Source organism: Protopterus annectens, chromosome 1.part0, assembly GCF_019279795.1.
Source record: "Protopterus annectens isolate FY-2018-M chromosome 1.part0, PAN1.0, whole genome shotgun sequence".
NCBI classification, from domain to species: domain Eukaryota; kingdom Metazoa; phylum Chordata; order Ceratodontiformes; family Protopteridae; genus Protopterus; species Protopterus annectens.
This window is the reverse complement of record NC_056725.1, coordinates 391314748-391342382: the sequence shown is the minus strand read 5'-3', so window position 1 is coordinate 391342382 and position 27635 is coordinate 391314748.

Below are 27635 nucleotides of genomic sequence, written 5' to 3'. Positions count from 1 at the left end.
CATGATGTACTAATAAATTTTGGCTGATGGAGATGTAATAACTTCATTGCATTTTATATATATATATATATATATATATATATATATATATATATATATATATATATACACACACACACACACACACACACCATAAAAAAACAGTCTTCCCAACTAAACTGAGTATTAAAGATAACTAGAGAAGTATAACTTTGCTGCTGCAATAAACTTTAACATATTTTCACTAGGTACAAACATGCTATCTAAAACTTATCCAGGACTAAGCTAACATGCTTCTGAATGAAACAGAATTGTGTCATTTCCTATTCCTATCTCAGAACATAAAGATAAATGGTGGTGTGCATTCTGTGGTCTGTCTTTAATAAAGTTAGAATGTTAGTAGCACTACTGAGTACACAATGCAGTGCTGTTACAAGTCCTTCATGAAGATAATGCAGGGCACTGCATTTGCTTTGTCACATTTTTGTCCCTTTTGGCAGCTCCACTGTTTTATTATGGCAACAGCATCATCCTTGCATATACCAAGTAGCCCATGTAAATCTCATTTTGGTCATAAATTAATCTACAATTTTCAAAAATCCTCTCATGCTGTATAACCAGGAACTTCTCTAAAGAATATTTCCTCACAAAACAGTCTTGCAAACAAACCTCAAAGTAAACTAAGTGTATTTCCCTAGCAACATAGACTGGCACACATGATTGAAAATTATGGGTACTACATTGGAATTCTCTCCCTCTATAGTAACTGCATCTTCACATCACTTGCCATTTCTTCTATCTGTCTCTGCATAGTGTTGTTTGATAAAGGAATTTGTTTTGCTTCTAGGCAAACAGTGTCATTCATGACCTGACACATATCAACTGCAGCTGGCAGCAAAAGTTCTTCTCCAAATGTATGAGACTTCTTCTATTGGGCTATATGTAGTGTTATTACAGTAGAGACTTGTAAGATCACATTTAGATATAATGACAGAATTATTGGAGAACATCTATGATTTACTGATTTTTTTCTACAAACTTTCCTATATACAAATTAGCAGGCTTATCAGCCAAATGAGTTATGGTTACTAAACACGTGATGGTGCCACACACACACACACACACACACACACACACACACACACACACACACACACACACACACACACACACACAGTCACCTGAGACCACTCATACAGATACAGAAACAGATGCATACACAATCACACACCTGTAAGCTAATTCTTTCAACAAGTATTCTTTTTGTTTGTTTTTAAATGCTTCTGTTGTACTTTCTAATCTGCCTTTTTATGGGAGCTGACTCCAATTTGCTGGTCCCAGCTCTGAGGATGCCCTTTCACCTACTGCTGTTTTGAATTTGAGCCTAATGAGGGTAAGGTTCTTCTCATGCACATCTGTTAATGTGTAGTTCTGTTGTCTGATTTGCAATTTTGTTCTTAATGAAGGGCAATGTCCTAGGTTTTGTAGATCTGCCTAGAGTATTGCAGAGTTACCCTTTCATTAATAGTGAATAATTTAACATGTTGTAGTCATCATCTAGATACTTGATCTAACTTATAGCACATAGCACTAAAGGCAAAGATAGTCTTGATCCTCAAATTATTGCATATTTGTCTGCAGTAGAAAAACGTGATCTTTGCTATAATATTAAAAATGACAAAACTATTACTTTTGGTGAGCAACAAGTAGGGTATACTAATTAAATGATCCAGATACATACCAACTGCTACTCAGGCAGAAAAAAATGTCAAATGACATTTTGTTGTGAGCCAAATGACAAAAAGTATCAATATGGGTATATAGGCCTACTAGTGGTATCTATCTGTATAGGGCAATTTCTGAAGAAACAATCGAAATTTTGCAGTAGTTACCTCAGGAAAATATTTCATGACCCTCAGCTACAAGATGCCTTTAGCTGATATTTTCAGCTACTAAAATATTTGCATATATTTATTGTGATGAAAGGAGGTACTGCCAGCACAACTAACTGGAATTTTCTAAATAATTGTCATTTGTGAATATCAAACTGATTTATACAAGATACTAGTGTTACAAATGTATTAGAACTGTATATCATGTGTATATCAAACTGATGTATACAGAAGTCTGTGGTAAAAAGGTATATGTAAAGTGCTTGTGTTTGAAATGTATTCAAAGTGTGCCCTACTAGTGAGAACAGAAATGTACATGCAGTATTTTAACTCTTTAAATGTATGTGTTTTAACAGAGGAAGCTAGAAATCAGGAGGTTAATCTCAGTCCATCAAACTTTAAAATATATCTGAAATTAAATAATTTATAGCCTATGCCATAAAGATGATATCTCAGACTTCAATGCAGCCAGAGACACACATATTGTCTTTGTGGAGAACAAATTGCTACTTTTCTGGAAGTGTGGAGATGTGAAATTGTTTTATGAGTTCCAGCACCTGCCACAGATCTGAGCAAAAGCCCTTATGTGTGTATTTTTACAGGTAGGTGCTAAATCCTGTCAGCTTCCAGCAATGGGGGTATTGCATGGGAGCTAGAAATCAGAATACCTGAAGTGATGTTATTCTGCAAAAGTAATATTTTAGATATTATTTTGAGAAGTCTCTTAGTGAGACTGATCATTTTGTATTCTGTCTTGGGCCTGACAACAACAAAGATCATTCACCAAATCATCTGCCTTGCTCTATTAAGTAAGCAGTTAATAGTGATTCACTTAGATTCAGTCAGGAATATAGTGAAGCTTAGTTTAGATATTGTTTTACTTTATTTGTCTGAGCCTGTTCTTCGATGTTATTTTAAATATTTCCTATGTTTTGAACTCTGAAGTCATTGTGAATATATGTACTTAGTGTTTTTTTGTTATTTTATTATTTATTATTAAATATATTTAAGCATTTTATTGCGGCTGATCTTTGAAGAGTCGTTTATGTTTTGAGAGTATTTGCATATTTATTTGGTGACACTGTGTGGGCCACTCCTAATACCATTGCTCTTGGTCAGACTACCATTAGTATTAATAGCAATTTCACCCAGTATATTGGGTACCTTTGTAAGGGCCTTAAAATAGCTGGCAAGGGGTGGGTCCGGTGGCTGTGATAACTACCTTATAGTCTGGGCAAGGGGGGCATAGCTAGTAAACATGTGACAGCCTTTCACAGGTGTGTGTGTGTGTGTGTGTGTGTGTGTGTGTGTGTGTGTGTGTGTGTGTGTGTGTGTGTGTGTGTGTGTGTCTGTGTGTCTGTGTGTGTGTATATCAAATCTCAAAGAATATGTGTGTCAGCTACTGAGGTAGGGACATGAAGCACTGGGTGGACATAGAGTGTGTTGGAGGACTTGGCTTGGAACCCTGGCAAAGGACTCAACTCTATAGCTGTGCCAGTAGGGAGTCTTATTAGGGATCTGGAGAAAGAGATAATAACCAGCCCCCAGACTGACTGTGTTCCCTATGTGCTCTTAAGGGAAATTGTGCTTGATTGTGCTTGATGCAGATAGCTGCATCTATAGATACTGTGGGTGTACCTGTTGTCCTGCCAGTGAACATTCCCCCACTGGTGCCAGTGGTGAGGATTGAGGCTCCTTGATTACTGGCCCAGAGGAGGGGCTTCACATATTGTTTGGAAGTGGTGGGATAGCCACATCACATATTGGTTGGCAGTGGTGGGATCACCACATCGCATATTGGTGAACAGTGGTGTGAATATTGAACTCTTGTAGCCTGTAAGCAGTGGTCACTAAAGAAAGTAGGTGCTTATGTATTATTGCAACCAGATTGTTGCGGTAATAGCGGTTGCTGCCCGATCCTTGAATGTGATTGTAAATGTTGTAAAAATGTAATATAATGTTCATAGATTAGTAATAGGCTAACTCCCCTTGTGAGCCATTTTAAGCCTAGCCAATTATCCCTTGTGAGACTCAGACCCTGCACCTTGTGTTTGTAAGGAAAACACCTTAAACATTAAGCCACCCTCCCACCCCCTTTTTTTCTTTACTACAGCAGTTTGTTTTGGTCATTGTTAGCAATAAGAAGTTGAGGTAGTCTAGTTTCTTTATGCACTTTATGTTTCATGTATACATTCACTGGATCCCTTTCCTGCTGCAGGTTTAAACACATGTAACATGAACCACCTCTTCATTTCAATAATGGACTGTGCAGGGCCAGATGTTTGATAAAACTTTTCTTGTTGCTTAACTGAAAATCTTGTATTTTTTCCATGCATTGAATGAACACGTGGGCTGAGTTGGCATTAGTTTCACTGCTATATGGCCATTAAGTATCAGAATAGACTCCGGCTATGCTATAACCCTAAATGAATAATCAAGTTATTAAAGAAAGTATGAACTAATGAAGGAATGACTAAACCAAAGTAGTAATGCCAACTTCTTCTGTGAAGAACGACCCCAGAATAAGCTGCTCACATAATCCACCCTCCCTTTAGAAAAGCATCAGTTATTGCAAGTTTCTTATTGAAAGTGTTATTTTCGAGCATGTTTACAAACTGTCAGAAATATTTAGTTACCAAAAGCATGATTCCTGTCTCTGTCTTTTCATTCTCAGGATTCATTCCTCACAGTGTAAACATTCCTTTCCTTATTTAGAGAGCACCCATGACAATTCAAGCGTGCGTGTGTAATGCACGCAAAACAGGAAGCGGATTTTTTCATTTATTTTTCATCCTGAAGAAAATCCAAACTTATTTTTAGTTGTACAAACTTAAAAACATACCTTACAGTGTTTCCTGCACCCATTTTTGATTCAACGATGTAAATTTCGCAATCGTGAAAATCTGGTTGAGATAATATCTAAGTACCAGAAAGTGTTTGTACTCTCAAACAGCCATACAGTAGACATTCAGAGCTTCATCTCACAATAGTTTTACTTATTTTTTGTTAGATGAGTTAGTCAGGGAGAGCAGGCAAGGATGTCAGCAGAGGAGTATGGCAATCTGACAAGGAGCCAAGTGGCTGAGATGTGCCAAGCCAGAGGACTGATGCATGCCAACCTGACGAAAGGGGAAATGATTACATCCTTAATCACAGCTGCAATACAGACCAGCAACCAGGAAGACAGCCAGACTAGCCTTGGGGAAGTACAGCTCTCAGAAAATGGACAGTTCAACTGAAAAAAGATCTGGAGTTAAAGAGACTTGAATTGGAGGCCAATTGTTTGGAACTAGAATCAGCAGAGAGACTGCGGCATTTGGAGGCTGAAGAAAAGGAGAAACAGATGGAACTAGAATCAACAGAGTGAATGTGTCATTTGTAGTTGCAGAAAAGGTGACACTGAGATTTCTGCAAGCTGAAGAAAATGAGAAGCAGAAGCAACATGAAAAGGAAACTTTAACTCTTCATCAGGGTCATGGAGATAATGGAGAACGGAGCAACTGTACCCCGGAAGCAAAAAAAGGTCAATAAGCATCTTCCTCAGTACCAAGAAGGTGATACTTTTGATAGTTTTATTCGTATGTTTGAAAGATCATGCAAACAGTATAATGTTGACTGAGGGCTCTAGGTGTTTCTAAATTGCCTGATACTGACTGCTTAAATTATAATACAGTTAAAAATTGTTTATTGGAATGCTTTAAGTTAACATCTGAAGCGTATAGAAAAACGTTTCTTGAGCATAGACGCAAGGCGGATGAAAGTATATGTGATTATATTGCTGAACTAAGCACTTATTTTCTTAAGTTGGTGAGTGGGTATCAGGTCAGCACTTTTAAAGGGCTGGAAGACCATTTGGTGAGGGAACAAGCTCTTAGCACTTTGCCTGATGACATAAGAATCTAGTTGGCAGATAGGGAATGCAACACCACAGGTGAGTTGGGGAAAAAAGGAGACCTATACCTAGCAACCAGGGCATCACTGCACAGGAAAGAGATACCCAGTGCTGCACATGAGTAGAAGGGAACCCATGGTGGGCAGTCTAAGCCACCCCAACAGAGTCCACCATTAACAGTGGAAGCCACTAGCTCAGGTACACAGCCAGGATCAAGGGTTAAATGTTTTAAATGTAACCAGTGGGGCCATGTAGCATACAGATGTCCACAGAGACAAAGTGAGGAACAAAAGGTGGGGGAGCCAGCAAGTGGGAATAACAAAATGCCAGAGACAAACTGTCTGGGGCAACAAGGGTACCAAACTACCACGAGAGGTTATATCCTATCTTAGTAAATGGAAAACAGTCCACTACTAAGACAGGCACAGCCTCTGACCTAACCATTGTAAAGCCTGCAATAGTTAAAAAGAAGCACTACTTGCTTGGGCAGTCTACTCCAGTCAGAGCTTTAGCAGGGACCCCATTCCAAATACCTTTGACTTGGGTTCACCTTAACTGGAAGGGTGGAAAAGGAAGCAAGCAGGTAGGGATGTTTGAGGAAATCCCTGCAAATGTCCTGATAGGAAATATTTTTTATAATACAGTACCTTGTATGCATGCAGTGAAATGCAGTCAGGCTTGGAGACAGTCTTGTGGGTCTGATAGCCTCAGAGGACCCAGACAGACAGCACACTTCAAGCCAGGACTGGTGAGGTGGCTACTTCAAGGAGGGTGCTACCCTGTAGCAGTGAGTCTGAAGGTGAGCCACAGCTGCTGGTGGGTACTGATGTTCCCCTGGACAGAGTGACTGCAAGAACAGAGGTGAGTAGTAGTACCCAGCCTGACAGTAAGGCACCACTGTTAGATGATACCAGACTTCCTGTGGAAGGGGAGCTGGGAAGAGTTACAAAGAAACAGCTGAGACAGGGTCAGCTCTCACACCCTACATTACAAGGCTTGAGAGAGGTAACTAGGAAGATGCCTGACTCTCAAGGAAAAGAGGATTCTGTATACTGGAACAAAGGGTTACTGTATAGAGAATGGAGTCCTGAGGGAGGACTAGAGGGTGAGAAAATACAGCAGTTGGTAGTGCCCTGAGCTTACCATCTGGCACTTCTAGCCATATCCCATGACATTCCTTTTGCAGGTCATATGGACATAAAGCATATGAAAAGAGATATTATGCAGAACATTTACTAGCCTGGGATTGCAAGGGATGTAACAGGATACTGCAGGACCTGTGAGCAGTTCCAAAAAGTAAGCAAGGGAGGAGACAAGGTCAAAGCTCCTTTGGTGCCTTTGCCTGTGATTGAGTAGCCATTTTAGAGGGTAGCTATGGATATTGTGGGGCCTCTGAGTACCCCAAGTTCCACAGGGAAGAAGTATATCCTAGTGGTAGTAGATTGTAGATAAGTTGAAGCAGTGGTCCTGTCCTCTTCTGAGGCAGAAGAGGTGTCAAATGCTTTCTCAGAGATTTTCATCAGAGTAGGTTTTCCAAGAGAAATACTGACCAACAGAGGTGCCAATTTCATGCCAGACCTACTGGCTTGTCTGTGGAAGCACTGTGGGGTGAAGTACCTAAACATCATCCCCTACCAGCCCCAGACCAATGGTCTTCTGGAGAGGTTAAACTCTAAACTAAAGACTACGCTACTGGCATTTGCAGACCAGTTTAAGAGGGAGTGAGACAAATATTTGGCCCATCTGTTATTTATTTACAGAAAGGTACCCCAGTAATCCATAGGTTTTTCACCCTTTGAGTTGCTGTATGGGCATTGGGTAAAGGGACCTCTAGATTTGATTCTTAGTGAGTGGGAGGGTATGTTTTAATCCCACAAGGAGTCTGTTGTGACATGTCTCCTAAACCTCAGGACAAGGCTCAGGAAACTCATGGGCTTGGCCCAGGAGAAAGTGGCAGAAGCCCAACAGCAGAAGAAGGTTTAGTATAACAGAAATGCTCGAGTCAGAGAGTATGCTGTGGGGCAGCAGGTTATGATTCTCATTCCTGTCAGACACAATAAGCTGCAGGCAGCTTGGGAGGGACCCTTCAAACTGGTAAGGAAGGTCAGTGATGTTAACTTCATGGTAGAACTGCTAGGCAGGAGGCAGGGGTACAAACTGTACCGTGTTAACACCATGAAACCTTACTATGATAGGAAGTCCCCTGTGCTAAGTATTTGCAGTAGGAGGCAGAAGGTGTCTGAGGGGGATCTATGGCTACAGCCAGTCAGCCAGCAGAATGCCAAGTTACTAAGGTGGAGCCTAGGGTTACAGGCATATGATATGACAGTGCAGCACAGCAGTGGGGTTAGCAATGCCAACAGAGATGGGCTGTCAAAACAAGGTATGGGGTAATGTATTTCCAGATAGGCTCATTCCTTTCAAGCAATGTTTCTCAAGTTGCACTTGGAAAAACTAGCTTGAGTCTTCAATGGGGGGGGGGGGTTGTGACATAAGGAGGTACTGCCAACACAGCTAGCTGGAATTTTGTAAATAATTATATGTCATTTGTGAATGTCAAACTGATTTATACAAAATGCTGGTGTTACAAATGTATTAGAACTGTATGTCATGTATATATCAAACTGATATGGACAAACATTTGTGTTGAAAAGATATTTGTAAAGTGCTGTTGTTTGAAATGCATCCACAGTGTGCCCTACTGAAGAGAACATAAATATGCATGCACTATTGTAACTCTTTAAATGTATATGTGTTAACAGAAGAAACTGGAAATCAGAAAGTTTACCTCAGTCCAGCAAACTTTAAAATATATCTGAAATGAAATCACTTTATAGGCTAGGCCATAAAGATGCTGCCTCACAGGTTTCAATGCAGCCAAAGGCGCAAAGTCTGTATTAGGAAGCTTTCTGTATTGTCTTTGGGATGAACTATTTACTATTCTGGAAGCATGGAGAGATGGAATTGTTTTATTACTTCCAGTACCTGCTACAGACCTGAGCAAAAGCTCTTGTGTGTGTATTTTTACAGGTAGGTGCTAAATGCTGCTATCTTCTAGCAATGGGGGGGGGTTGCATGGGAACTAGAGGTCAGATGATCAGAAGTGATGTCATTCTGAAAAAGTAATATTTTAGATATTATTTTGAGAAGTCTCTTAGTGAGACAGATCATTCTGTATTCTGTCTGCATGACAACAAGAAAGACCATTCACCACCTCATCTGCTTTGATCTATTACGTAAGTAGGGAATAGTGATTCTCTTAGATTCAGTCAGGAATATAGTGACATTTAGATTAGATAGTTTTTTATTTGTCTGAGCCTGTCCTTCAATGTTATTTTAAATATTTCCTGTGTTTTGAACTCTGATGTCACTATGAATATATGCTTAGCATTTTCTTGTTCTTTTGTTTATTATTAAATATATTTAAACCTTTCAATGTGGCTGATCTTTGTAGAGATATTTAAGTTTTGAGAGTATTTGCATATTTATTTGGTGCCACTGTGTGGGCCACTCCTAATAGCCTTTTTCTTTGTCAAACTACTATTTGAATTAATAGTAATTTGACCCAGTATATTGGGTACCCTTTTAAGGGCTTTAAAGTAGCTGACAAGGGGTTCTGGTGGCAGTGATAACTACATTATAGTCTGCCCAAGAGGGGCATAGCTAGTAAACATGTGCCAGCCTTTCACAAGGTGTGTGTGTGTGTGTGTGTGTGTGTGTGTGTGTGTGTGTGTGTGTGTGTGTGTGTGTGTGTGTGTGTGTGTGTGTGTGTGTGTGATGGTGCAAATCAAATCTCAAAGAGTGTGTGTGTCAGCTAATTGGGCAGGGACATGAAGCACTGGTTAAACAGACAGAGTGTTGGAGGACTTGGCTTGGAACCCTGGCTAAGTACTCATCTCTATAGATGTGCCAGTGGGGAGTCTTATTTGGGATCTGGAGAAAGAGTGAGAGGAATCAAACACCGGTCTGACTGTGTTCCCTGTATGCTCTTAAGGGACATTGTGCTTGATTGTGCTTGATGCAGAGAGCTGCATCTGGAGATACTGTGGGTGTACCTGTTATCCTTCCAGTGAACATCCCTCACTGGTGCCAGTAGTGAGGATTGAGGCTTCTTGATTACTTGCCCAGAGGAGGGTCATTACATTTATCTTCATTTAATATTTTCTGCAGTACACCACTTACAATTTGGGGACATAAATCCAATGACAAAAAACCTCTTCACTAAGAAAAAGTGCATAGATTTTTATATTTTATATAATTTCTCCACTGTAGAGGTATGTTCTAGACAAGTGCTGTATTAACTACCCTGAAGAAATATCATATACCTAATTCTAAATGAGAGTAAATATAACACAACATTATGTACAGTCACTGTCAAATACCTATAAAACCCTGAATTCTATACCCATGTATAACATAACAATAACAAAGCACATCTAAGATCCAATAATTCAGTTCCAGTGACTGAAGGGATAAAACAGTGTCACCTTGAGCATGAGTAAATAAACCAAAGAAATGATACAGTGAATGGTCAAAAAAATAAAATCTCCTAAAAAATTCTGGCACCACTACAACTTAATAAAGCAATCCAGAAAGTTGTTTTCTTCCAGAAAAATGTTTTAGTTTTTGAAGACTAGGTAAATAGTCTTAATTTTCCATAACTAAGTCATCTAAGCAGTGCTAATTTGCATTAAAGCTTTTAAATGATGACTGTGAACTGTCTTGTCTTCCTTTTCAAGTTGATCGGATGCTTGTTTATTATTTTTAAAACTTTTTTGGTACTTTTTAAATGTGTGCCTGCAGCAAACATGCACCACCCTACAATCATTTAGGAACCTTTTGGGACAGTCCTCATCAAGACACCTGAATAATCCCAGACAAAAACACAGTTGCTAGCTACTGGACAACCTGAGCACATCAACACCTCCTAAGGAGGCTCTTTCTCACTAGTGACTTAGATAGGAAGCCACCTTCAGAATCATCCATTACAGTGTTATAAAACTCACTATGGAACCAAGGGGCCATGTGTGTATCCTTCAGTCCTTCCCAACAAATGTACAAATGGGAAGGGGATCCCATAGTCCAAAAAAAAGGGAGACCAGGTTTAACTATTTGGTTAGGACAATTAATTTGTCCACAGCCTTTCGATCACAGGCACCTGCATCCTTCAATAGTGAGTAAGCCACTCCTTGATTCTATTTCTATCTAGGGGACACTGATCACCTAGACATTCTTTACTTGCAGGATTGTTCATTGCAGTTACCATTTTTCAATTTTCCATAACTAGTAAAATATGAAGACAACTCATAGTAAAACAATAAGCAGGAATTTTGAGACTGAGAGATCCATAGAAGCCCTTTTGCTGTCTGAGTAAAGGCTTTCTTAGAACTAAAACAAGTTTACTTAACATAACCTGAAAGACAAACACGTTCCTATTTCTACAAGTTAGAAGGTAACGCCACAGGTGGGCATGAGGAAGGCAATGGAGAAAAATAAAAGCCAGTACCCTGCAGTCATTTTGCGTACTTTTTTGTTTGTTTTAAACAAGAAACATCTTTATTAAATTATCACATATGACATTTATATAAATGGCACAATTCCAGTTGTAAACTATACACATTACAAACTGCATTGACACAGCTGCAGTTGCAAACATTTTACATCAGTTGCAATCTATCCAGTCATTGTCAGTCAAACATTTCATAGCTCATTCAAGTCCTACCTTTTCTTAAACCTTGTTCCTCCATTGCGTGTATTGTTCTCACAATTCCCATTTTCTCCTTTTAAGTACAATCATTTTAGTTCTCATTTGCTAACCACCACAGAGTTATGATTTTACCATTTATTTGCTTGTATCATCAGAAAATGAAAAATGTGACTGCCTGTTGTGAACTGATTCTGTACACATTTGCAATGGGTATGCTGTAAAATTATAATTATAGTATAATAAATCTGAAAGACAGCACACACAGTTTATACCTCGATTTTTCTCAAACATTATTACAAATACTAGTTTTATCTGCTTTTGAATGCAAACTGTTCCTGTACAATATGTCCCTCATGACAGGATGAACCTCCTTTTATTGTAAAGATGTTATAAGAACAATCTATAAATAATAATTTTGACAATTTTCCTCACACGCAGATTCCCATTGCTCACACTGCACCAGACAGATGAACAGACATTTCACTGTTGTCAAGTAACAACAGTGGTCAATCACCTACATGCATGGATGCTTGACACTCTATCCATCAAAGAATAACCTCTTTCAAACAGGAAATGTCTTGGATCCTATAGTGTGGCCCTTGAAGAAAATCTGGACACATAATGTATGTCAGTTTATTTCATACAAAAATAAAACACACACAGGCAAACACAGACACACACACACACACACACACACACACACACACACACACACACACACACACACACTCTCATACACACGCAAGCACACACACACACCCACACACACACACACACACACACACACACACACACACACACACACACACACACACACACACACACTCACACTACTCTTGGCAAGCACATTCAGTGATCATTAACATTCACACATTGTCTATCTCACCACAAAATAAACAGTTTACATAGTAATGCATTTCAGCTTATTTCACTCACAAAATGAACACACACACGCACACACTCACACACGCACACAAAAAAGTTCCAGAGAAGAAAGATTTTTAATAAATTGCTTTCAGAAATGGACTACTTTCCAACCACCCCAATATAACCGCTTACCTCTCATGTCTGCATTTGATGAGGTAAAGAAATTTTGGCCTCAGTAATTCATTTCAACTTGCTTCACACAAATAGGCCTACACATATATGCTTAGTCACATAATGCTCTTGGAAAGAAAACAGAGTTATAATGAATTGCTTCTTTGCATGTATTATATCCCCCACCAAAAAAAAAAACAACCACTTACTGACTAGATATATCTCTGTGATTAAAAACCTGCTGCACTGCTGTAAAATAAAACATCTCTTGCAACAGTCCTGACAGCAGGAATGATGAAATGTAATGTTTTTCATCCCAAAAGGCATCAAAATATCAAATATATGAATAAACAATGCTCTGGGTTTTAACAATAGCTTCTTTCCTTGATATTTCATACTCTTGTCAAGTTTATGCATGTCCATTCAAGTCCTGACTGTCATCTGACATTGTATACTTCTGCATAACATCATATATTGCTAATGTTCACCATATATAACTTCAAATTTAAATTTGCATTTGAATATTTTATAAACATATTTTTCTTTATGGTATGTTTGACTATAAGTAAATGCAGCTGTTAGCAACGTAAGTAAAGAGTTCCTGATTATTTGGTTGAATTATAAAACATTGAAAAATTGATTGAAATCTCATTCAGTGAAAGCTCATCTAGTTAAAATCAAATTTCTTACAATATGGCTTAGCTACCATTAGTGCTACAAAAGGCAACTAAAATGCATTAGTAAAAGTGCAAGAACGTGACTACCTTGTTGACTGTTAACGTGTTGATCAGAGTAACCTACAAGCAATCAGTGATGATGCAGAAATTGAAAGCAATGATTCAGTATGCATTCTTTTTCTTTTTTTTTTTTTTCCATGTCTGTGTAGCCATGGGATTAGGATATTTATATAAGAAGAGTGTGGGATGAAAGACCCCACATGGGTTGAGTGACAGTCTGTGCCTTTTATAAAACAATTTTTTGATTAAATGAGTTTTTGACCTATTGTTTTAATGGTTTGAAAGTCAACCAAATGTGCTTTACTTAAAAGGTATACTACTGTAAGAATGTATTACATGTAAAAAAATGTGTGAAAGTGAAGATGTTAGCAAAACAAAATAAAGGTGGTAAGAAAACTGTGGAAAAAAACAACACTGAAGGCATTACAGTGGTGGCCTTATTAATTTCATATGCGCTGTCATGCATAGGTTTGAACACAATATGAAATATCAAGTAAAAGAACAGCTATTCTTAAAATATGAAGTAGTATTTATTCAGAGTTTTAATGTGGAATGAATGAAGATTAAAGTTTAATTGTCTAGCTATAACCATATCTTTTGCTGTAGAAGTGAAATGAGTGGATTGTCATATTGAATGGAATTGTTTTGTAACAGCTGTGATACTGAACTGTTTAAGATTTGTAAAGACTTTAAACTCAGCTAACAGAATCTGTTTCTGTGGACACCTCAATAAAAGTTACATTTTTATTTTCTTCTTTTGAGTGTTTTGTTAACATAGCTGATGTTTCACTGTGATAAAATAATTTGGGCAGCAGCATTTTGTCTCACCCTGTTACAAAGAAACACATACAAATACACATGCAAGCACACATACTATGCCTGACATGCCAAATCAACAATCAGGTGCCTCCACACACACCTCCTTAATAAAATTGCTACTTTATTTTCTGACTGGGCATTGCTTTTAGGGCTGGTTGTGATCAGGTGAAAGAAGTTCTAGCCATAGTAGCATAGTTCATGTAGTTCAGCTTGCTTGAAAACAAAGCATTTGGACTCCATTTTGCATCCAGGGAAATACATTTGAACTACTGCACTTATCTTACCACTTAAATCAGGTGTGTGTGGTTCTTGCTTGTATTTGTTCTGAATCAGAAGTTAAAGCTATTAACTGAAAACATTTTTATAGTTGCAATGCATTGTAGTCTTCAGTGTTTTTCAGTTTGTTTCTGTAATGTGCCTAGGCTTTTAAATCAGTCTCAAGTATGTTTCCATTTTATTCCATTTTCACAATCTCTCTTCTCAATCTGATGCTACAGTTTTAAGTTGATTTGGGTTTTATAGTATCCATTTTATGTGTCTGAACTCTTAAGTAGATTATCAGCATTGCTTATCTATTTCTATGTTTTAGTCACTTTTCAAACAGTACCTGTTGTTATTTTTCTGAGCTCTTAAGTGAATTATTAGCATTACTCATCTTATTTTGAAGTTTGTTCACTTTTCAAACTTGAAACAAAAAACAGCCTTGACCAGCTGTGTTAGTTTTAAATAGAGATGGTGGCGATTAAACCCAGTCCCATGGTATTTTATCTCACACTACTAGTCAGACATATTCTTCTTTGAACTCTCAGAAGCTTTCCGAGTTTCTGAGTTATCGTGCACTTTAGCTGATTGTGATTTTCATGCCAGATGTAATAATGTATTTATTCATTTACTCGCCAATGTGGCTGGTTCAATTAATTATTTATTTTATTGCATATGTGTGTGTGTATATCTATATATATATATATATATATATATACACACACATTTATTATGTATATATATATATATATATATATATATACATACATATATTATATTAACTTGTTTTCATGGACAGTAGGTAATCATAGTACACATCTTTAATTCAGTGTATTCCATGTCTCGACGTTTCCATGTTTTTATGTTAGGTAATTTGTCATTTGCTATTGAGCGAATTGATTTTAGTATATGTCGATATTTCTAATATAGCATGATAGTTTACATTATATCATTTTATATTTATTTTTATTAGGTTGCTTTGGTATATTTGACTGGCACCTTTAAATGTTGTTCGAAGGAAGGGGGGGCGTGTTTCTGGTGGTTTGAATATTAAGGGACTTGTTGCATTGGCGCGAGTTTATTTTATCTGATGAAGTTGGTGCAAGGTGCCGACGAAAAGCTTTGGTGTATAGCTTAATAAATAAAAAAATTTTAACTTCACCCTAGCGTGTCTGTCCTTTCGAGCTGGAAATATTCAACTGTGGACTGCGTGGATATTCTTGTGTTCCCGGACTTGACGGTGGTTTGGCTTAGTTAAACTCTCAGAAGCTTGGAAACAATGCATTTGGGCTCCATATTGCATCTGGGGAAGTACATTTAAACTACTACATTTTCATTACAATTTACATCACTTTTGTGTGACTCCAGTTTGTGTTTGTTCTGAATCTGAAAATAAAGCTATTACATGAAGGCGTTTTAATGTTGTAATGATTTACAGTCTGCAATTCTTTTCCATTTGTTTCTGTGCTGTGCCTCAGTGTTTAAATTCGTTTTGAGTGCCTCTCATGTTATTGCATTTTTACTCTCTCTCTTCTGAATCTGATGCTAGAACTATACATTGATTTGAGTTTTACAGACCTCCATTGTTATTTTCTGAGCTGTTAAATGGATTGCTCATTTACTTGTGTTTTAGTCACTTTTCAAACAGTGTCCATTGTTATTTTCTGAGACATGGATTATTAGTATTGATCATTTAATTCTGTATTTTAGTCACTTTTCAGGTTTAAAACAAAAAGCCAGTTTTGGCTAGCTGTGTGAACTGTAACTAGTGCTTGCGGTAATTAAAGCCACCCCCTGATATTTTATATGACACAACCAGTCAGACATCTTAGTCTTTAGACTAATGGAAGTCTGGAAATGAAGCCTTTTTACTCCACAGCATACATCCAGGGAAGTACATATAAACTACATTTAAACAACTACACCTATCATTTAAATCAGGTTTGTGTGGTTCCTGTTTTTGTTTGTTTTGAATATGAATTTAAAGCTATTAACTGAAGACATTTTACAGTTGCATTGCTTTATAGTCAGCAGTGCATTTCAATTTGTTTTTCTGCTGTGCCTAGGCCTCCAAATCAATTTTGAGTGGGCTCTCATTTTGTTGTATTTTTATGGTCTCTCTTCTGAGTCTGATATTACAGCAATAAATTGATTTGGGTTTTGTAGTATCCATTGTTATTTTCCTGAACTCTTAAGTGAATTATCAGCATTGCTCATCTAATTCTGTGTTTTATTCACTTTTTAAACTTAAAACAAGTAGCCTGCCTGGGACAGCTGTGTGAGTTGTAACTGGAGCCTGTGGTTATTTAACCTAGCTCCTGGTATTTTATAATACACAAGCAATCTGACATCTTAGTCTCTGAACTCTTGGAAGCTTGGAAATAAAGCATTTGAACTCCACTTTCAATCCAGGAAAGTACATGTAAACTGCTACACTTCTCTTATCATTTAAATCAGTTTTGTGTGGTTCCTGTTTGTGCTTGTTCCGAATCTAAAGTTAAGAAGACATTTTTTTATAGTTGCAATGCTTTATAATCTGCAGTTTCTGTTCCTCATTGCTGGCTTTTCTGCCTTTGTATCATCTTGTAATTACTTGTAGCTAGTTGTTTGACTTGTTTGTGGTACCTTTTCACTTTTGGCTAACTAAATTGTATTTCTACATTAATAATACTGACACTGCAGTTCTAGTGACGTTTGAAAGGTAGCATGGTCTGTCCAAGTTTCTAAACATATAGGGAGGCTTAAAGTGAGAATTACTTCTAGCTAGTTGGTACGGTTTCACTTTTGGCTAACTAAAGTTTTTTTTACATTAAGAAGAGAGGGACCACAATTCTATTGATATTATTAAGGCAGCCTGGACTGTCTGAGTTAGGAAACATCCAAGGAAGCTTAAAATGAAATTGCTTTATTGGCCAGAGGGCTTTTTAGTTGGTTTTGTCACCATTCTTTGAATCTGTAAACTTGCCATGTTTGCATAGCTCTTAGTCCAGTTCCACAGAGCTCAAATGCTTGTTATTCTTGCCTTTGTTCTCAGTGTGCTTGGCTTACACCTGGTACTTATCCATGCTAAGTATTTTAAATTGAAATATTGTACTTTTCTAAGCTATTTATGAAGGCTTCTGCTGTATTTTCAAACCATTTTATTGCATTTTTCTGCATTTCATTACTATAAGGTGCATTTGCTTTTTCGTTGGTCTATTTGCTTCTAGTGTGCTGTGAAATCACCTTAAAGTGTGCGTTTCTCATTGCTGGTTTGTCAGGCTTATAACTACCTCTTAATTATTTTTTGTAGGTAGTTGTTTGATTTGTTTTGGTACCGTTTGACTTTTGGCTAATTAAAATCTGTTTTTACATTAAGAAGATTGGGACTGCAATTCTAGTGGCTGTAGAAACTTAGCTTCACCTGTCCAAGTTGGGAAACACACAGGGATGCATAAAGTGAACTTGTTTCATTGGTGAGTGAGCTTCTTAGTTGGGTTAGTCACTCTTTGGGTCTATAAATTCCACTCTCATAGCACCGTGGCATTTACCAGTGCCTTGTGTAGACACAGGCATTTAGAAACCAAATTTCCCCTATAAAACCTTCCATGTAAGGTTTTCTCATAATAAATGTTTTCTTTCAAGGTAGTCCCTCTGACGACCGTGCCCTGGCCCAGCAATCAAGGAGCGTCAATCCTCACCACTAACACCAGGGAGGTCATCTCATAGAATAGGAAAGGATAACTAATTCACACAGTAAAGTACAATTTCCCTTAAGTGCACACAGAGATCACAGTCAGTCTGGGGCTGGCTGCTCCGTTGCTCACCAGATCTCCAATAAGACTCCCCACTGGCACAGCTATAGGGTCTGGGTTTCAGCCTAACTGGGCAAGCTAGAACATACAGTACCCTCTCTGTTCAACGAGTGCTTCATGTCCCTGCCAAGTAGCTGACCCAACACACACACACTTTGAGATAAGTATTTATACAACTTCACAGACACTTCTGGGAAAGGCTGACACAGATTTGCCAGCTGTGTCCCTTTACCCAGACTATACAGTAGTAATTACTGCCACCACCCAGTTAATAATATCAGCTACTAAAAGGCCCTTAAAAGGGTGTCCAATTATTACTGTGCAATATTAATATCCAATGGTAGTATGACTAACAGTCAATGGTTACTTTAGAGTGGCCTATTACAATAACCTCTATAAATATGCAATGTATTTTAGAGCTTATCTCTACACAAACCAGCCACAGATAGAAGGTTTTAAAAATATTTAATAATAAATAATTAAAACACAAGACAAAACTACTACACCACAGAGATATCTAAAGAGTTCAGAGATCACACAGAAACTTAAAATAATACAGTAAGACAGGTCTGATTTCAAAGAAACATACCTTATTAATCTCTTCTAGCTTTAACTATTCCTACAAGAAATCACAGTGCTAAAAACTTACATGTGAGCATAAGCAGAGTGCTGGTAAGTTGGATATCAAGATCAAAATGCTTCTCTAGTCTCTCTCTGAGGCACAGTTTATAAAACATCACTAACAAACATGTCTCTGGGTCCTCCCCAGATTACATCATTTTTGACACTTAGGTTTTCCCAGTATTCATATTGCATCATCTTGACACCTGCTCTGAGTTCCCAGGCTAATAGAAACTCCATTTACATTATTTAGCAAGCTAACACCTGCACAGGAGAATACAACAATAAAAGGCATTTCACATATACACAATAGCAGAAACCAAAGCAATAAAGCACCTTCCACATGCACACTCTAACAATTATTCCTTAAGTTAAGACAATAGGAAGAATTTGTTCAGCTAGCCGCTCTGGCACCATTTTTTAGATAATTGTACTTTCACAGACATTTGAAGTGCTTGGCTTGTTTTTCCTTACAGCAGATGGCAATGTTGCAACAATCTTGAAGTTCACATTTTACAGTGTTTTCTTTACACTCAAGAAACATGCCTGTATTTTATATTTATTATCAAGAAAACATGCCTGTATTTTACATTTATTTACAAATGCCAGAATTATATATCAAATTCTATTTGACTAGGCTGGCAGTCTTCACCCAACTATCCCCAGTCGTCACAGTCCCCCTCAAACTACCCCAGTATAAGACACTCCTGACTGAAAGGACATTACCCTGAAAACTTTACCTGCTACAAGTCTTTTTAGTCCAACGTGCAATTTGAATAAGGTTAATACCATAACAAGTACTAGTACCTTAACACTCTACCTATGTACTCTTTCATGTTGCCCTGGGTCTAAAGGCACCTCTAGGCTCCCTCCATATTGTGTAACCTAGCTAGATTTTCTCCAAGGATCTTACCTCTTTAACCTACAAATCTACCCTGCACACAGTAATTATATCTGGCTCCCCTGCACATAGCCCATAAAATATATCCTGCAGCTCTTAATTAATCTCTGCGAGGGGACACTCTATAGCTTAAAAATAGCCCATAAATTTGGTGTAAAACTAAACCAGTAAAATCCAACCAAAAAGATACATTTGGAGTGAAATTAAACTAGTACAATACAGCCAAAAAGATACATTTGGTGTAAACTGAAACTAGTGAAAAGATACATTTGGTGTACAAAGAAAGAAACAAGTAACCCCAGGGATATAATTGGAGTTAGTGTTAGCCAGCCGCTCTGGCACCATTTTTTAGATAATTGTACTTTCACAGACATTTGAAATGCTTGGCTTAGTTTTCCTTACAGCAGATGGCAATGTTGCAACAATCTTGAAGTTCACATTTTACAGCGTTTTCTTTACACTCAAGAAACATGCCTGTATTTTATATTTATTATCAAGAAAACAAGCCTGTATTTTACATTTATTTACAAATGCTAGAATTATATAACGAATTCTATTTAACTAGACTGGCAGTCTTCACCCATCTCTCCCCAATCGTCACAGACCCCCTCAAATACCCTAGTATAAGACACTTCTGACTGAAAAGACTTTACCCTGAAAACTTTACCTGCTACAAGTCCTTGAAGTCCAACGTGCAATTTGAATAAGGTTAATACCATAACATGTACCTTAACACTCTATCTATGTACTCTTTCATGCTGCCCTGTGTCTAAAGGCACCTCTAGGCTCCCTCCATATTGTGTAACCTAGCTAGAATTTCCCCAAGGATCTTACCTCTTTAACCTACAAATCTACCCTGCACACAGTAATTACATCTGGCTCCCCTGCACATAGCCCATAAAATATACCCTGCAGCTCTTAATTAATCTCTGCAAGGGGACACTCTATAGCTTAAAAATAGCCCATCAATTTGGTGTAAAACTAAACCAGTAAAATCCAACCAAAAAGATACATATGGAGTGAAATTAAACTAGTATAATACAGCCAAAAGGATACATTTGGTGTAAACAGAAACAAGTGAAAAGATACATTTGGTATACAAAGAAAGAAACAAGTAAGCCCAGGGTATAATTGAAGTTAGTGTTAGCCACGCTGGGTTCGCCCTCGCTGCGCTTGGGCTCACTCCGATCCCCTCCCTGCCTGCTATTCCCACCCGCCCCCACTAGTGCTACATTTCAACTAAACTTAGCCACTCCTTTCATGCTAACCACCAATCACTGAATCTGCCCCCACCCCTGTACCCATTTCCTTCTCTTCCACTATTCCACATCCTGTAAAGCACAGTCTTCCCTCTAACTACCTTACAATCACAAACAACACCTGTTATCATCCACCACACCCACCCCATCCCAAGCAGATCTCTCACTCATGACCAAACCCAACCAAACCATGCCTGTACTACCCAAACCCACATACATACAGCTATTACTATTGCTCCTAGGTGTATCTACCCTCCCACTGCTAACTTCTATTACCAACCACCAAAAAAACTTAATTTTATCCACATACCAAGAAAAACTACTTCTACTAACATTATTACAACACACCCTTTTACTCAACTAGTCCCATATCACTACCAAACCTTCTTTATTCACCACTATGCACACAGATTACAGCCATTACACTACCAGTCTCAAACAGCTATAAAGAATGTTAAGACCCTAAACAAACTACTCAAACTCTATTTTTACCTCAGAAACCAACTCATTAGCTGTGGTGATATACACCTAAATCCAGGCCCACAAAATCTAAGAGCCCCAACCCTTAACCTGAATGTTACCCTACTCCACCGAGACAAATCCACGCTCCTCATTTTAAATGTAAATGTCAGAAGTATACTGAACAAAGTCCATGACCTTAATGCACTACTCTCCTTTTATCAACCTGAGATAGTCATACTAATAGAGACTTGGCTTAAACCAGGCAACCACAATTATGAAATCACGTCACCAGGTTACAATATAATTCATAGTGATAGAATAGGTAAAAAAGGGGGGGGGGTGTTGCTATAGTGTATAAATCTCACCTCATCCTTGAGAAAGTAGACATAACCCCAGACCTCAATAAAGTTGAACTCACTCTAACAAAACTAAAACTTAATGATAGTAAATACATCACCATCATGGGATGCTACATCCCTCCAGGCAACAATATCCCCATTACAGAAAAACTCCTACAATGGATAACTAACTCCCTCCCCCAGGAAAGCATAGTATTAGGAGACCTTAATACTGACTGGCAAAACTGTTCCAGTCATAACCCACTCTCCCATATTAACCTACATGGCCTAACCCAACTCATCACTTCCCCCACAAGAACAGACAAGAGAACCAAACACCAATCAAGTCTAGATTGGATACTCATATCCCATCCATCACTGATATCCCTAGCAGGGTGTCTACCAGACACCATGAGTGACCACCAAGCCACATTCATACTCAGATCAAAATCACCACAACTGACCCAACTGTCTATGTGCCTAATTAGAAACAAAAAACACTTTAGCTGCTCCAATTTTATAAACAACCTAAAAATGTGCAACTGGACCCCCCCCCCTAAAAACCTGCCTCTTGATGAAGCTGTACTATATTTCAATACTGCCTTCTTAAACACCCTTAACCATCATGCCCCCTCCAGAACAACAAGAATTAAAACTAAATATGTCACCTGGTTAACCCCAGACACAAAAACCCTCCTCAAAAAAAGAAACAAGGCCTGGATCAACTACCTCAACAGTAAATCCCAATTGAACAAACAAATATACGTTGAACTACGTAACAAAGCCAAAAAACTCACCAAAACAGACAAAACAACTTACTACCAAAAGTTACAGGATAACAACCCACAAAAATTTTGGGCAGCAATTAACTCTATTCTACAACCAGGTAAAACAACTACCCCAACCCCAAAAATAGATAACCAAGAAGACATCCCCACTCAATTTAATAAATAGTTTACAGAAACCATCCAGACCCTTGCAAACAACCAACCCTATGACAACATCCCCACCCCTGCAAATCCACCCCACCATCCCAACTAACAATTGCCCCAAGTTCAGCTTCCACCCAAATCCAACCAAATCTATTGAAAAACTACTCCGCAAGCTCAAATCAACATCTCTAGCTACAGATAAATTACCCGCTGAATACCTCCACCTGGCTGCAGAAGCCATATCATATCCTGCCTCCATCCTAATTAACAGATCCATCTCTGAGTGTATAGTACCCAAGCTATGGAAAATATCACATATCATCTCTCTACATAAAGGGGGAACCTCCCTGGAACTCAGTAACTACCGCCCTATAGCCATACTACCCCCTTTATCTAAAATTTTAGAGAGGGTAATACACAAGCAACTAATGAAATATCTCCTAGAAAATAATCTAATAGCAACACAACAACATGGCTTTAAACCCTTCCATAGAACCACCACTGCACTAACAGAATTCACCAACATAGTCAATACTCACAGAAACAACAGACTCCTTGTATCTGCCACCTTCCTTGACTTGTCCAAAGCATTCGATATGGTTAACTACAATAAACTCCTTCTTTCACTAGCAACTCTAAACCTTAACACCCCTGCCATCTCCTGGTTCAAAAACTACCTAGAGGGAAGGAAACAAGCTGTTATGTGGCAAAACCAACTCTTCCCCTCCCTACAAGTCTCCCTAGGAGTACCCCAAGGCTCCATCCTAGGGCCACTTCTTTTTACCCTCTTCACCAATCAGCTCCCAAACAGTATTCTTAAAGCCTCAATAGTGCAAAATGCAGATGATACCACCATAATATGCGCAGAAAAATCAATTGCCATCTTTCACTCCCTAACACAAGAATGATTTCCCTAGCAGAAACTTGTATTACAAACCAAAGGCTCATTCTGAACCCAAATAAAACAAAGCTAGTACTTTTTAGCTCCCACATTGCCACACCTCCCACTGATTCTTACATCTCCTCCTTTAACAAGACCACAATCACCCCACAAATCATACCAAACTCTTAGGGGTTGAAACAGATAATCACCTACATATTTCGATAACCATAAAAAAGTACATAAAAAACTTGGCCTACTGTATCACAATAAAAAAATTCCTCACTGACCACTCCAAAACTACAATAGCGAGGACTCACCTACTATCCACCCTATTTTATGCCTCCCCCATGCTTACAAATCTCCGAAAATCTGACCTAAACAAACTTGATAGTTGTTATAATAAGATAGCCAAATTCGCTATAACCTCTCCCATCAGAACACATCACTGTGAATGCCTAAAAAAACTCAACTGGCTGGAACTACCACTACTACTTCAACTCAATCAACTATCTCTAGCCTGCAAAATAATACATAACTGTGAAAACACCCCAGCCCTACAAAATCTTTTGCAACCCTATACATCCACCAGGCCCTTGAGGTCTAGCACACAAAACCTCTTCAAAGTAACCAAATATAACAATGAAGCTGGTAAATCTGACTACAGCCACTGTATAGCAAAAACCTGGAACTCCCTTCCTGCCCACATAACTGACAACAAATCCCCATCCCAGTTCAAGAAACTTGTTAAAACTCACTTTTTGAATAACCAACTGTACTCCTGTATCCCCCCTGGCTAATGTCTCATTAGAACACTTCACCTAACTTAAGTAACTCTACTAAGCCAGCCAATCATAGTTCTGTACCCACTTAGGACTGTTAATCTACTGCTCATCCCAGCTCTCCAGGAGTTGGGGAAAACTACCCCAGCAATGTTGTGCTTTCCATAAGCAACTAAATAAAACCAGGAGAAGACATACTGTAAATCAATTTGTTATCCTTCTCAACTAAAATCAGGTGAAGACATATAGTAAAACAATTTGTTATCCTTTTCAGCTGTAGCGAGCATCATCTGCTCTCTCGGAGCCTTATTCTACATCTCTCTGTTTTTACTCTGATAGTAAATCTATCACAGGAATCCTAAACTTAGAAATATCTTCTAAAATTTAATATTATATTATAGAAAATGAATGTATCCTATCTGTCAGTTAATAGATATGTCAAAGTCTCTTCTTTGGAAATTGTATGTCAAAAGTCTGTCCTTAAAACTATGTTTTGTAAAAAATTGTTCTCTATGAGCTTTTCTCCCCGGGCCTCCACTGAAAATGGACTTGTAATCCAGTTGGACTCTCCCATTCAGCAAATGTAAAATAAATTAAATAAATAAATAAATAAATGTAATTTTATCCAGTATTCAGTTATGCAGATAGCAACTCTGTGCACTGAGGAGCACTGCAGCATGACTTACAACCATTTATAGCCTAGTTATAGTTTATAGCCTCACAGTGCCCAACTTAGCCTGCTATAATCCTCTTTGTTGTTAACAAAAAAAAAAAGACCTGACAGCATGAATGGACACTTTCCCAATTTTTCAGCAGCAGCTTGGTAGATATGGGCATCCTGAAAAATTATAGGAATAATTGTCTTATGTTCACTGACAAACAATTAATCCTTAGAGAAAAGGATACAGTAGGTGAAATAAGTAATTACACTGTGCCACTGGAGGCTGGAGGCAAGACTTTCACAAAAAAAGCAACCAAAATAACAAACAGGTTGTTGGAAATATAGCATTACATCCACCACACAAAGTACTGACTGAACACATGGATCAGTATATGCCAAGGCACTTAAAAGTAACCTTCTTAAACCCCAAAGGCCTCCTATACATCTGTCCTACAAAAAGAATCCTCAACAACCCCAAAGGCACTCCAGCAAAACAACACCCAACATAACACATACAGACAGAACTTTGGAGCCTTATCTACAAACCCCATAAGACAAGCCAACACACTATCTAATATTTTAATCATAGGACACTTCATTATGAGGCATACAGCTGTACTGCTCAAAGGATGAATAAGCAGAATATCATGGTTAATTGTAAATCGCTAGCCAGGATCCGGCAAATTTCCTACAGGCTCAAGTCATTAAATCACAAGTACCAGTATGACTCTGTTATACTCCATGTGGGTGTAAATGACCTGAGACATACTTCTGTGGACTATATGAAGAGAGGCATTATGGAGCTCTCGGACTGTATGTTCCAGGCTGGTATATGCCTATCATTAAGCAGCATTCTAGCTTCTCCAAAGGTAATGCCACAATATGAACAAAGGGTGACTGACTTCAATAATTGGTTTAGTTTCTGGTGTCATTCCAAGAGGGTAGAATATTTGTCAGCATAAGAGGTTATCATCAACAGACCATGTTGATTTGTCAAGTATGGTCTGCACCTGTCCCCTCTAGGCTTTTGAATATTGGCTAAAACAATGCTCTTCTCCATAGTGCCTTTTTAGGCAATGCCAAACTGACAAACCTTTCAATGTAGCAAAACCAACCCAAGGGAATCTAAAGGTGTTACTGTTCAATGCCAGGAGCCTATGCAAGAAACTTTGCTTCTCCCAGAATCTCCTCACCATGGGGAATGTGGTCATCTGTGCAGCTACTGGCTACTGAAACATGGTTTAAAGCCATGGAGAGCATCCCAGCAGTGCAGAGCTACAATGCCTTCCACACATTCAGGCCAGCTACTGTACAGGCAGGGACCAAAGGTGGCATCATCTCAGTCTACATCAACAACAAACTCTCCTCAAGGCTATTCAAAAAGATGACATTCCTGAGCTTCTCTATGTCCAGATTTCTATAGGCAAAAGACCCATATCATATATCATATCATATCATAACAGCCTTCACAATTCAACCCAATACCATATTCACAGGAACTTCAGATGCACCGGCCCAGAAATTTCTGGACTTTGTAAACACAAACACATTGGTTAAGATAGTCTACATGCCTAGTAAGGACACAAACATACTTGATCTGGTACTGACAAGCATGGGTGAAGGCTGTGCTCCCAACATACACACACAATGCGGTGTCCTCTCTGGTAAGGTCACACCACAACGCTGTCTCCTTCATAATAAAAATCAAGTCTGTGTCCCCAGGCTAACCCTATAATATTTGTGAACTTTTCTTACTACTAAGTGATAATTTGTCAACATTTCAAGCCCCCCCAAAACCCAAACACAAAGCTGCCTATGTGGAATTGTTCACAGAAACTGTGTATAATTATGTCACTAAATGCATAGAGACAGCTGTGCCTATAAGAAATAAGCACAGAGCTTACTCAAAAAAAAAAACACCCTAGTGGAATCCAAACATAAACAGGTTGTACAACATAAGAAAAAGTGTCAGCCAATATTAAAAGTGCTACATCCAGCATGATAAAACAGTCTCATCAATCTAAACAAATACCTAAGAGGTCAAATTAAGTATACAAAAGACAAATTTGAGGTAAAGACAGCCTGCCAGGCAAAGGACAACCACGCGGCTTTCTTTATCTATATTCAAAACCTCAAAGGTAGCATGCAGAAGTGTGCAGAACTGATTGTAAATGGAATCACATACACAGAGATGGAAGATATAGCAATTCTGCTGGCTGACAAATAGAGCTCCAATTTTACCCCATCCTCTCATCTTCCCCAGCTATTACTAGAGATCTGGTCCTAGATGTTTTCTCTTAAGACCAAAAAAAATGACTCCATGGGCCCCAGTAATATCACACGATGCCTTCCAAACAGCCTGAAACATGACCTGTTGTGTCCACTGGAATCACTGTTTAATCATAGCCTCCAGACAGGCTTTGTACCACAAGAATGTTGAACTGCAACAGTCATCCCTCTGCTCAAGGGAGGGCCATCAACACACCCTGGGATCTAAAGATCTACAAGTACTAGTCTTTTATGCTAAGCTATAAAAAGAAATTATCCTGGAAATGATTAATAAGGAAATAAAAAAAAACACTTCAAACATTAGATCCAACCTAGTTTGGTATTGTCAATGGCAGATCATGCCTACTTAGCCTGGTGGACTTCTTTAAGAATGTTACCAAGGCCATGGAAG